The 13860-nt window shown below is 48.6% G+C and overlaps 1 long non-coding RNA gene across 1 annotated transcript in view; it reads left to right on the top strand.

Moving 5' to 3' along the window:
• The first annotated feature begins 489 nt into the window (after positions 1-489).
• The window catches only part of LOC147116670 (uncharacterized), an 81479-nt gene continuing 68108 nt past the window's right edge, over positions 490-13860 (top strand). Inside the window, exon 1 of the long non-coding RNA XR_015078616.1 lies at positions 490-578. This is a non-coding gene — a long non-coding RNA (uncharacterized LOC147116670). The remainder of the gene's footprint in view (positions 579-13860) is intronic.

Raw genomic sequence — 13860 nt, 5'->3', positions numbered from 1 at the left:
ATGCAGCAGCCAATTTTCACATCACAACATCCTACAAACAACAATGAGATAAATGACCAGGTAGCCTGTTTTCAGTGGATGTTGGTTTGAGGGATAAATGCTGGCCAAGACTCTAGGAGAAACCAAACCCAATTCTGTCCTCTCCTGGAATCTAAAGGCACACACGCACTCCAGAAGTTAAATAGTGACCAGGAGCATGAACCCTGGCTGATTTTCTCTTCCACAGCACAAGGGCTCTGAGGCTACTTACACTAAGGGTAGGGTCACCTAACCCTGCACTGACTGGCATTCAACCCTAGGACCTTCTAATCTGTATGGATCTGTCACATGTTGTCTTTAGTAACTCAGGCATCTTGTTTACTTACCACTCCTACCTTGCTCAAAAATCGGAGACATTTTCCCAGGTTATTTTTAAATCTGACATTTATCTACATTTTTAAAAGTGGGTTGTGTTTAGATACCTAACTTTTCTATCTCAATTTCCAATCAGACAGATTACTGCAAGAGCCATTTTAAGAAGAAAGCTTTTCTTAAAATCTGGGTGGTCTAGTTGCAGTTTCTGAAACCACAGAGGAAGGGTAAGTATATAGACGAACTGAACAAATGATTTATGTCCATTCAGCTCACACAGAAGAGTAAAAAAAAGAGGCTCCATGTGAGCGACAGATGAATAGTCAGTACTCATTCATTAATGTGTAAACCAGATTTGCAAAACACATTTTGTAATTCCCATAGGATCATGGTGCTGTCTCAGGAAAAGTAAATGAAAAGTGTGAACTTCAGTGCAGGGTAAATATGGCATTTTATAACAACAACTTGCATTTATATAGCACCTTTAATGTAGGAAAACATCCCAAGGCACTTCACAAGAGCGTAATAAGACAAACATTGACACTGAGCCAAAGAAGGAGGTATTAGGATGGGTGACTAAAACTTGGTCAAAGAGGTAAGTTTTAAGGAGGGTCTTAAAGATGGAGAGACAGAGAGGGCTAGGGATGGAATTCCAGAACTTAAGGCCTAGACAGCTGAAGGCATGGCCACCAATGGTGGGGTGAAGGGAGTGGGGGATACGCAAAACTCCAAAGCTCGAGGAACGCAGAGATCTCAGAGGGTTGTAGGGATGAAGGAGATTATAGAGATGGAGAGGGAGAAGGCCATGGAGGGACTTCAACATGAGGATGAGAATTTTAAAATTGAGGTGTTAGTGAAACGGGAGCCAATGTATGTCAGCGAGCACAGCGATGGATGAACAGGACTTGGCGCGAGTTAAAATAAGGGTAGCAGAGTTTTGGATGAGTTTAAACTTATAGAGGGTGAAAGATGGGAGGCTGACCAGGAGAGCATTATAATAGTTGAGTCTGCAGGTAACAAAGATGGATGAGGGTTTCTGTAGCCGATAAGCTGAGGCATGAGTAGAGACAGGCGATGTTGCGGAGGTGGAAGTAGGTGGTCTTTGTGATGGTGACTGATATGTGGTCAGAAGCTCAGCTGAAGATCAAATAGGACGGCGAGGTTGCGACAGTCTGATTCAGCCTGAGACAGCGGCCTGGGAAGGGGATGGAAATGGTGGCGAGGCAACGGAGTTTGTGGAGGGGGCCGAACACAATGGCTTTGGTCATCCCACTGTTGATTTGGAAAAAAATTGCAGCACATACAGACCTGGATGTTGGACTAGCAATCTAACAACATAGAGGAAGTGGTGGGCGAGAGAGAGAGAGAGAGGTGGTGGTGAGGTAGAAATGGGTGCCATCAGCGTACATGTGGAATCTGACGTCATGTCTTCAGATGATGTCGCCGAGGGGCAGCATGTAGATGAGAAATAGGAGTGGGCCAAGGATAGTTATTGTGGACTCCAGAGGTAATGGTGCAGGGGCAAGAGTAGATTTGCAGGAGATTCTCTGGCTATGACTGGATAGGTGAGAGTTGAACCAGGCGAGTGCAGTCCCATTCAGTTGGACTACGGAGGAGAGGCGTTGGAAGTGGATGACACGGTCAACCACATCAAAGGCTGCAGAGAGGTTGAGAAAGAGGAGGAGGGATAGCTTACCATGGTCACAATCACAGAGGATGTCATTTGTGACTTGGATTAGGGTCATTTCAATGCTATGGCAGGAATGGAAACCTGATTGGAAAGATTCAAACATGGAGTTGTGGGAAAGATGGGCACAGATTTGGGAGGCGACAACACGTTCAAGGTCTGGTCCTTGGAGAGGAAAGGGAGGTTAGAGATAGAGTTGTAGTTTGCAAGGACAGAGGAGTTAAGGATGGGTTTTTTGAGGAGAACGGTGATGATGGAAGATTTGAAAGGGAGGGGACAGTACCTTATAAATAAAGTTATGCTATTTGACTTCCAGACAAGAGAAAACATGCATCAAAGAAAACAAAAGATATATTTAATGTCAACACTTCTGATATGTTCGAGGCCAAAATTCATAAAAACAGTAGCCACTACTTACTATTTATGTTGGAAGTCTGACAAATGCAATACATGCATTCTGCTGGTACCAAGGCATTGCCATGAAATGAAAGACAAAGAGGCAAGTTTTCATAACCCCAGGGGCAGAGCGGATCACTTGTCCTCTGTAGAACCCGCCCGATTACTATTCCATTGAAATCCATTATCAATCATTAGAAATTTCTATTGTAAATATGGAGACAGGATTTTAAAATGTAAAAAGCTGACAATAGGAAGATGGATTTTGTAGACAGGAAGTGCGTGCAGACATCAAACTTTTAATATATTACTGATCAGTCTCCCATAGTGTTGCACACGATGATTAATAAGGCCTGATTAACATTTTTTTCTCAGTTTCCCCCTCACAGCCAGCCAGATTAAAAGGCTGGCTGGCTGTTGGGTGGGTAGGCCTGCGGGACTGGGAGCCGAGGAGCAGAGAGGAGGGAGGGAGGGAGGGAGGCTGGGGTGAGGGGTCAGAAGGCTGCAATCAGGGGTTTGGGGGGTGGTGCAGTCAGAAGGCTGGGATCAGGGGGCGTTGGAGATCGGGGGAGGAGTCGGAAGGCTGGGATTGGAGGGGTGTGTTGGAAGCTGGGATCGGAGGGATTTGGAGATCGGGGGAGGGGTCGGAAGACCAGGAGCTGGGGGCTGGGGGGATTGGACGGCCAGGATCAGTAAGTCAGAGTGGGGATTGCAGGCTGGAAGGGGAGTTGTAGACCTGGGATTGGAAGCCGGAGAGGAGTCGAAGGCCGGGGGCTGGGGATCGGGTGATGTGCCTCAATAATTCCGAGACTCGATGTTAGCGAAACAAAACAAGGCTTTTATTAACTTAGAAAGTAACACATAAGAGAGAGAGGTATCTTCCTTCTGGAGACTGAGGCCAGACTGAGCTAGCTTACAAAAGGGGCCAGGTATGGGCGGAGCCCTACACACAGCACATTCCAGCACATTCCAATAAACAATACAATGAGGACTGGGGGAAGGGAAATGACACTGAAACCGACCACAGTCACAGGCAGTGATGAATGGAATATTTCATCACATCGGGGATCAGAAGGCAGGTGGTGGGGGAGGTCGGGGGATCCTCTGGAAATTCCTCTCTTTACACCCTTGTCAGGCCGCAATGGAACTCATATCAGTTGAAACCTGGTGTGAGTCCCTTTGAGACCTTCTGAAAGCCCCAACCCTTTACTAGAATTTCCTCTATCTCTGGGGGGAGAAATTCGGTATCGCCCTGTTTGGGGCGCTATTATCGGCCGGGCACAAAGTTTAGCACCCAGCGCTTATTATCGCATCCGACTACAAACTTGGCCTCTATTGCCCCTGGAGGTGATTTGAGCGCTAAATCAGGCACTACACACCTGTCTTAAGGTGCTAACGCCGAGGAGTGAGGCGCTACCTCAGAGCGCTGGCGAAGCTCATGTGATGTCAGTTAGCAATGGAACACAGACAGACTTAAACCGGCCAGTTCTTAAAGTGGAGGGTCGATAGATGTTGCTGTCCAGCCACACCCTGCTCATTGCAGCCTTGATTCTTGGCCTGGAGAGACCTGTACATCAATTGTGCTGGAACCACCAATGGATAGGCCCAGGGAAAGAGCTCAGTGCTTCAGCGACTGGGCCTTGGTGGCTCTGGTTGGCGCTGTGGAGCGGCGAAGGGCACTGCTCTAGCCACAGAGTGGCAGGAGGCCATTGCCCCGTGAATACAGAAGTCTGGAGGGAGGTGGCTCAGCACATCTCCTCGAGGAGCCTGGTGCCGAGGACCCACACCCAATGTCGGAAGAAGTTCATTGACCTCACTCGGGTGGTCAGGCTGAGTGGCTGCTTTTCAATACCTTTACATCCCTCCATCTCAACCTCACTCTATGCCCAGAGGGTTTAAAAACCCCAAATGCCCAACACTCATCCAAGACCTATGGCCATCTCATAAAACACACGCGCACATTCCACACCTTGCATACATTAAGGGCTACTCAACTATGGGAGGCACATCAGGCTTGGCTGATACATTAAGGGCTATTTAACTATGGGAGGCACATCAGGCAAGCACATGGCTGCACATTCACTCAGACGCCGTCCTTTTTCTTGCCAGCCAGGCTATCTTATAACAGGCGGCAGCAGCAACGCACGGGAGGAGGACCGGCTGACCTACACACCCTCAGCGATTTGGAGGCGCGCGTCCACAGGATCGTTGCCAGCCAGATCATAGGTGCCGTGGCCACTGGAGAGGTCGAGCCCTTTGTGAACAGCAATGGTAAGTTCATCAGCTTTCTCTCCTCTCTCATTCTGTTATGTTCATTAATAAATAGACATTCTTATTATGAACACAGCTAGCTTTTGCTAGTTACTTTTATTGAGCACATGTGGACTTGTACAGCATCTTGTAGAGGCTTCCATCTTGACTGCTGCCTTGTGGGTAGCCTAGCCTCATGGGTAATGTAGTCTTAATATAATATATAGCTGGGTAGTGTAGTCTTATACATACAGCTATATACAGCTCTACTGCTCCACCTAGTGTCCACCACAGAATGACATGTTATTGATCACTACACATTCCACTTGCCCCTCATAACGCCAGCCTGTTACACTTTCAATCCAACTTACTAAATGTCTCCAGCCCTTGCTCCCTTACTGCCCCACTATCCTGACGCTAAAGCCACTCTTGTACCTCACTGCTTTCAGATAGTGAACCACCAGCTGACCAGCCTGTCCCTCAACCTACCAGTGGCAGCGACGCCCTAGGCGAGGAGGAAGAGGAAGCCAGAGCCTCACCGTCTGCGTCTCCCGAGGGAGCCCATGCCGACACTGGGACCACGCCTTCCCTGGAGGGGAGCAGGGGGATAGGGTCTGAATAGGGCGAAGCTCCAGGACCCAGCGGGCTGCAGCAATGCCATGGGGGTAGGGAAGCTCGGGGACTTTCTCCCCGGAGGGCGAGTAAGCAAGTGAGTCCTGCTGCACTGGATTCAGAGGAGGACCACGTCATCGTGGCCATGAATAGCCAGGCCTTGAGCATGCACACTGAGCTCATGGGTGCAATGGCAAGGGTGCCCGAAAGCATGGATGGACTGGCTAGGAGTGTGGAACAATCCGCTGCAGCACAGGCCGTCACAACGCAAAGGCTTAGTGCTGCAATTCAGTCATTGGCTGGTGCCATCCAGTCTCGGACTGCTCTCATGCAGTCTCAGATTGATGTCATGCAAGCACTGACTGCTGCCATCCTCGCTGGGTCGGGCACATTGCCCCGGGGCTCTCACGGTGCCACAGCAGGCCAGCAACCTGTGCTCCAGCAGATTGCTCCGGATGCTGAAGTACTGCCCCGTGGGAGTGCCAGTGTGTCGGTTGAGCAGGAAGGTGTCGTCCTCTCTCAGGATGACAACATTCCTGCTCCCACCACTGGCACTTCCCCATTGCACTTGCCACTGCTTGCAATAAAGCCAGCCCAGACTGCTGCTGCCCATGCAGAGTTGGTGCAGTCTCCAGCCGGGGCCTCCAGACCCAGAGCTGGTCGAGGGCATCCTTCAAGGGCATCTGTAATCTCTGCATCTGACATTCAGCAGCCTTCCACCAGCCTTGCTGCAGCCACTGGGGCCCCATTACAGAGGAGCAGTAGGGTGGGAAGGGGGGAAGTGCGCAGGGGATGGAGATCACCCTCGAAGGGCAAACAGTAGTAGGTCTAAATAAATGGTGGGAATGTTTGTAGTAAAGGCCGAGGTTCATGTGATTACATTTCTTTACTGTTTTTGCATTTTTCACCATCTTGTGAGAACCAGTTCTGTTATTTCATGATTTGTTGTGTTTGTTTCTAATTGCTTGTCCTGAATAAATGACACACACAGAGTTTGTTAAAGAAAAAAGTTGTTGTATTCAAAATTTACATTTTTGGCCTTTGCAATCATTCCAGTTTCGGCCGGCAATAGGGGGTGCGGGTTGCTTTCCACCATATTGTTCTCCAGGCCAGAAGCCATCTTCTGAGTAGGGGCCTAGAAGCGGCTTATCATCAGCCATTCATGGACTGCCCTTGCAGTGGCAACATTGTGCACCTCCCTTCCACATTGGTGCTACTGCTGATCATCCTCCTCATCCTCATCCTCCTCCTCCTCTTCCTCCTCCTCCTCCTCCTCCTCAGGTGGTGCACCAATCCCTGGTGGCATTGGCTGGGTCCTCAGGATTGCCAGGTTGTGAAGCATGCAGCACACAACTATGAACAGGGAGACTCGCTCAGGAGAGTACTGCAGGGCTCCTCCTGAGTGGCCCAGACAGCGGAACCGTTGCTTCAACACGCCGATCGTCTGCTCAATTATGTTCCTGATGGCGATATGGCTCTCATTATACCGCAGCTCAGCAGGGGTGTTGGGGTTACGGAGCGGTGTCATCAGCCAGGTGCAGAGTGGATAACTCTTGTCCCCAAGGAGCCATCCATTTCGGTGATGCGGTGCCTAGAAAAGGTCTGGCACACCAGTCTGGCGCAGGATGAAAGCATCATGGCTGCTGCCAGGATAGCGGGCATTGACGGCAAGGATAAACTGTCTGTGGTCACAGACCAACTGCACATTTACGAGTGGTAGCCCTTGCGGGTTTGGAATACCTTGCAATGCTACATGCGCGTTCATGCTGTTTGGCCCGGGTCATGGGGAAAGAGATGTACTGGCGTCTCCTTTTATAGCGGGTGTAAAGTCTGTGGGTTGTGCAGTTAATAAATACACAGACTTCAGAAGTAACAAACAAACAGGTCTTTACTATTCGAAGGTCCGGGCGAATCTGCCCCAGAAATCCTGCTACAACACTTATATACTGGTGTGGTCACTATCGGTATTACAGTATACAGAAGCCAAACAAATAGTGCCACACCTAAAGTAGTTCCCTTAAAGGTGAACGGTTACATTCAATAGTTCCCTTAAAGGTAGGCGGGTACATACACTACAATCCTCCCTTTTTAGCTTATTACTTACAGAGTCTCCGTTAAACATACATATCTTCAACTTCCTATAAACAAATTACAGATATAATCTCGGTGGAGTCAATGTCATATAAAACAATTTACAGATATAATCTCGGTGGGAACAGTTCACAGGTTCAGTCTCTGCGGAAACAGTTCATAGATTCAGTCTCTGATCCTGACTCGTTCCGAACAACATTTCTTTGGTGTAGCCGGTTCACCTGGCTAGCGTGACTCCTCCATAGCCTTTTTCTTGACGTAACAGCTTGAACTTTCGTCCTGTTGAACCAGCAGTGCGGACTTTTACAACCAACTGGCTGCCTTGACATTTTCCAGTTTTTCAACTAATTTAGCTCCTTTCGTAGTGCCCCGCCTGAGATGGTAGAAGTGCTAATATTTTAGACAGTTATTATCTTCTGCTTCTTCTTTTTCTTTTCTGCCTTTTTGAAACCCTCGGAGCTCCTTTCTCGGCTGCCAGCTGTAGCGCCACCAACTCTCTATGTTCCTTAGACCTTAAGTGCTTCCTCCGGATTTCAACACTTTGGGAGTTTTCATCACAAGCTGGGCAGACCACATCCTCGTAATATTCAGTGTCACTCAACAGGTCATGGTAATATTCGGGTTCGTCCTGAGTTAGGCCAGCGAGAGAGCCTTCTTCTTCCTCCTCACCCGTCTGGACATTAGCTGACGGTGGTTCCTTCCCTAGACATCTTTCTTGAAAAGACTTCTTCATGCATTCATATTCATCCCGCTCTTCCTGGGTTGTCTGCCATTCCTTCACTACTGACCTCATTTGTGAGTTCAATACCTTCCCTTCCACCGGGGATTGCGGTATCAGGCTATTTAATCCTTCTACTGAAGCAGCTGTTTCAACATTCTTCTGTTCACATTGACGTGATTCAACGAACTCTTCATAGAGTAAACTGTAACACAAAATCTGTGTTGCCACCTCAGTTATTTCCGTAACTTTTGGGAGCTCCGAATTCCTTCCCTTTGCAGATTGAAGCTCGTGTTCCCATTGTGGAGTCTTGTCTCTCAGCATGGGAAGGAGTTGGCTGACCATTAACTCTTCCACGGGGACTCTGTGGATCAGAGTCTTCACCATTTCATCCACCTTTCCCTCCAATGCTTTCACCTTCCTTTCCTCTTGTACTTTGGTTTCAAGCGCTCGAAGAAGTTGCGCCTTGATGCTCCCAAGCTCATGTTCAGAGCCCATTCTTACAGTCTCTGTGTTTCTTACAGTTTCCTTCCCTTCCACTGAAAGGATTCCCAGTTGACTCTGCTCTTCAAGTCGTTGAACCTCGGTCATTGCCGCCTCATATTTGTCTTGGGTTTCCTTCAATATTTTTATGAGTTCTTGGACATCTTGTCTTTCATGTTCTGCCATGTCTTTCACCTTGACTCTTATTTTTCCCATGGGGTATACTTTATGCCCCGTGTATGTCTGCAATACGAACTTGGTATCTCTTAAGGGTATGTGTGAGAATAGCCGGTGGTAATCCCCTCGGTTTATGACTGATACAGCTGATCCAGTGTCCAACTCCATTTTCACTTGGACTCCAGCTATTTTTAGCATGACCCAGATAGTTTGTAGGTCAGCTTCCTTACTCACATGGTGGATACTCAGACTACCCAGCTCCTGGCCGTTTGGATCTGAGTCTGGATTCTGTTCGTCTGAACTCTTCTCAGCCCCCTTGTATACCTTGTTGTACTTTTCTTGTGATGGCTTCCTTTGGTTGTTGGTCTTCTTCCCTGACCGGCATACCTTAGCGATGTGACCCAGTTTGCCACATTTCCTACATTCTTGGTTCTTAAACCAGCATTGATTCTGGTCGTGTGTTGTCTTCCCACAACGATAGCATTTTGTTGTACTCGAGGTAATTTGGTCCACCTCGAGCGCCGCCACCTTTAGTTGCATTTCCGCCGTTCCTTTCGCTGCGGCTTCATGTGATGCGGCTATAAGGACAGCCCTGTCAAGTGTAAGGTCGTTCTCTTCTAGTAGGCGCTTTTGCGTCCCTTCCTTGGACAATCCGCCTACGAACTTGTCTTGCAGTGCCTCTGTCAGATTCCCTCCAAACTGGCAGTATTTCGCTAGCCTACGCAGTTCGACCAAGTATTCTGCGTTGTTTTCGTCTTCCCGTTGCGTTCTTGCATAGAATTTGAATCGTTCAGCCAACATCAACGGTGTGGGGTTCAAGTGGTCCTTCAGAACAACCACAATCTCTTCGAAAGACTGATCCGCCGGTTTAGCTGGTGCTAGTAAATCCTTCAAGAGCCCATATGTCTTTGCGCCCATCGAGTTTAACAATGTTATCGCCTTGTCGTCTTCCTCTATTTTGTTGGCTTCACAATAGATCTCGATGCGTTCCACGTACGTGGCCCAGTCTTCTATCTCAGAATTAAAATCATTAATATTCCCTCGCTTAGGCATCTTTCTTCCCTTGGGAGCAGCACCAGTATTTCTTTAAGTATTCTTATTTTTTTTGTTGTTGTTTGTTTCTAAGATGCGGTTTTCCCGCGAAATCGGCGGTTTCCCGCTCTTTCCTTCTCTCCCCGCCCACTTCAATGGCGGTATGTCAATCAAGATGGCGGTTTTCCCGCTTCTGGCGTCTTCTCCGCCTAATGGCGGCTTCCCGCGTTTCTTCCGGTGGAAGGGGTACGCTTCCCCCACAGCGGACAGGTTCAGCCGCTGGCTGGCTACCGCACAGCTCCCCTTACTCGGCTATGTCTTTTCCTCCCGCTCGCACGGCTCTACCGGCGCTGGGTACACCCCGTTAACGGAGGACAGTTCAGCCGCTGGACTGGCTCTCGCGCAGTCTCTCTCTCCGTACCCGGCTCTGTCGCTCTCTCACCCGCACGTTCGGTGCTACCGGCCCTGGGTACCCCGTTGGTGGAGAACAGCTCAGCCGCTGGACTGGCTCTCGCGCAGTCTCTCACCCCGTTTTCGGCTGTGTCTCTCACCCACTCCCGCACGTTCGGTTTTGCCGGCTCTGAGTACCCCGTTGGTGGAGAACAGCTCAGCCGCTGGACTGGCTCCTTGCAGTCTCTCTCTCCGCACCCGGCTCTCACCCGCACGGTTCCCGTTCGCCTCCCCAGCCCTCTCGCAGACCGGTGTTTCCCTCCCCGGCTGCGGCTGGGTTTATCTTCCCGCGCCTACTCGCAGGCTCAGCGCTTCGTGGCTGCGGTCGCTGCCCGGAGTTTTCCCGCCGATCGCGGTCCGGCTGTCACCCGACGCCGTTGGACCCGACTTTTGGCCGACACAGCTCCCCCTCGACCGAGGTCGAGTGCTCTGCCCTTATCCTCCGGATACTTCTACACCTTCCCCTACTCACAGTCTCTTCGGCCACCTTGTTTCTTGCTGGTCGGCTCACTCCGCACCGTGGCAGAAGGGTAGTCAGTGCCTGTTGCTGATACAGCTTTTGTTGTTAGTCTTCCTGCTTTTCTCCTGCTGCAGCCTCGTGTTTTCTTCCGGCAGCACGACGAGGGCGGTTGCCTCTCTTCGACGCTCTTCTTGCTTTGGTAATCTTGCCGCAGGGTACGATCGGACTCGTCGCCACTGTAAAGTCTGTGGGTTGTGCAGTTAATAAATACACAGACTTCAGAAGTAACAAACAAACAGGTCTTTACTATTCGAAGGTCCGGGCGAATCTGCCCCAGAAATCCTGCTACAACACTTATATACTGGTGTGGTCACTATCGGTATTACAGTATACAGAAGCCAAACAAATAGTGCCACACCTAAAGTAGTTCCCTTAAAGGTGAACGGTTACATTCAATAGTTCCCTTAAAGGTAGGCGGGTACATACACTACAGCGGGCATTTGTCACCTCCCAGATACAACAATGGACAGTGAACTAGGAGATATTGGCGATGTCCCCAGTAGATGCTTGAAAGGAGACGCTGGCATAAAAATTCAGAGCCACTGTCACCTTCACTGCCACCGACAGAGATGTCCTGGTCCTCAGTTGAGGCTGCAGATCTAGTTGCAGCAGGTGGCAGAGCTCAGTGACCACCTCTTTGCTGAAGCGCAGCCTGCACAAACACTGCTCCTCAGACATATTAATGTAGGAGAACTGTTGGCGAAAAACCCTGGGAGGGTAAGGTCTCCTGTACAGAGGCCTGGTGGCCCTCCTCCCTCTGGCCATGTTTGCCACTCTTTCTCTGCGTCTCTGCTGCCTCCGATTCTGCAGGTGCAGGACGACGCCCCGAATCAGTGCAGCCCCCTTAAGTCTCTTCTAAATCACTGCAATGAAGGTCAAATCAAAATGAACCTGCAAAGTGCTGCTCAGTACCCAAAGCTCCTTCACACAATGTTGAATCTCTCCAGAAGCCTCTCTCTCTCAGAATCTCTCTCTCTCTCTGAATGCGTGGTGCAAAAATGTCGCCGACAAAAAAAGGCAGGAAGTGGCCACCGTTAAATAGCGCTCCCCCAGCCCCTTCCTGACTGCAAAACGTTTCCCTCTACTTGTCGTTGCTAGCGGCAGGTGGAAAGGCAGGGGGCGCCACTCAATATCCGGTTCAGGGCGTTACCGGGGCGTTGCACGCTCGAATGACATCATGATCTGCCGGCGCAGGAGATCGTGGTGGTAGTGTTTAACGCCGCCGCAAAATGTCTGGTCAATTTCGTGAGTGGCGCAAACATCGCTGCGCTCGGGCGCTAGTTGCTTTGCGTCCCGTTAGCGCCCTCTTAGGGTGCTAACGGGAGGCGTTAATCAACCGAATTTTCCTCCCCTGGCCTCTTGTCCATCCCCCACTCCACCTCACCGTGCCTTCAGCTGTCTAGGTCCTAATCTCTGGAATTCCCTCCCTAAACCTCTCCACCCCTCAAACTCTCCATCCTCCTGTAAGACTTTATTTAAAACCTATCTCTTTCCTGTCCTAATGTCTCCTTCTTTGGCTCAGTGTCAATTTTTGTCTGATTATGCTCCTGTGAAGCACCTTGGGATGTTTTACTAAGCTAAGGCTGCTATATAATTGCAAGTTGTTGTTGTAGAATAAGGTACTCTATCCTGGAGAGGATAAATTACCTTATCTAGTCAGAGTAGTAGATTCTTTTAAAATTAATTCTTCGGTTCACTTGGACCTCTTGATGGGCAATTGGCTTGGGATGCTGATGTACCCTTGCAAGCGCAGAAGTCCGTCACCACTTATGCAGGCGACGCCATCTGCGGGATTTGAAACGCGGTCTACAGTCTTGGACAAGGGCAGATGGGGAATTCCACTACAATCGCACCTATATCTTCTGTGTAATAAGTTGGGGGGTAGGAGCTGCTGAGATGCCCTGCTTTAGTTTGTTTTCCTAGACATTGCATTTTTCAATATAAAAGAGAATAGTCTTTTGATCAAAAAAGTACTTCCTGTACACTTTAGCTTAAGCTGTTGAACGAAAAATAATATAACTATCTGAAATCTCTCGTAACTCAGCTACTTATTTCTGAGCTTGAACTGCAATTTTGGATTTTTTACTGTCGTACAATTCTTCAGATCAGAAGCAAGAAACCTTTAATTGAGGCTTGAGTTTTTAATATGGGAACCACTGCTCCTCATTGGCTTAGCTTTACCTTTAAATGAGCTCTAACAGTAGTAAAACTTCAGAAAGCTACCACATGCCTTGGGGTGGGAGGATGTAATCTAATCTAATTATGATTGAGGGGATTGCATGGGGAAAGATAATCAAGGAATCTTCAAAGTGAATCAACTGTGGCTCCACATCACAAACTATGGGATATACCCTCTGTTCAGGAAGTGGAAGTAATGGCTAATTTCAATTTTGCTGTATTTCAAAGGAAAGTTATAGGAGGCTTTATATCTTCCTGTGTTGTCAGTGGTAATGTTTTGGTGGGCCACAATTCCTGTGGTATGGCTGGACCACATGTAACTATAAAGCTGCAGAGTTCAGCATTAGTGTTATTTTATTGTTTTCCTGTGGCCGTTTATTTTAATACGCTGATATAACGATCATTCGTGACTTCCTCGTTAATAGAGAATGTGCATTAAAAAAAAAGCCTTGATACAACATGAGAGAGAAGAAATATATTGTACTTCAGGCATAATGTTTAACTAGAACTATACCTGACTACTAAGCTCCAGTTCCTTTTCAAAAGGTGTTACCACAATCCCCAGTGAGAAAGACCGGTGAATCTTTGCGACTATGCAGGGAAACATACCTTCCCCTCATCTCCCCCGACCAGTGCAATGCACTATTTTTAAGGCATTCCACTATTTTTATATATTCCACACTGACTTTTTAGGCATATTACACCAGACAAGCATGCAAATATCCTCACTTTTATTCTTAGCTTTTAAGGGACAGCGCATGGTAACGGGGCATAAATAGGGCTCGATTGCCATTTTAGGTAGGAACTGGTCGCATAGGCGATGGAAGAGAAGAGGCCCTCTAAAGTTAAATGTTCAATTACTTTTGTTGTCCCCGGAAGATCAGGAGTGCCTCTCTGAATCCCACAAAAATAATC

Source organism: Somniosus microcephalus, chromosome 6 (genome assembly GCF_052327205.1).
Source record: "Somniosus microcephalus isolate GS21.2 chromosome 6, FLI_Smic_1.0, whole genome shotgun sequence".
Lineage (NCBI taxonomy): Eukaryota > Metazoa > Chordata > Chondrichthyes > Squaliformes > Somniosidae > Somniosus > Somniosus microcephalus.
Note: the sequence above shows the minus strand (reverse complement) of the source record. Positions and strands in the feature narration are given on the sequence as shown.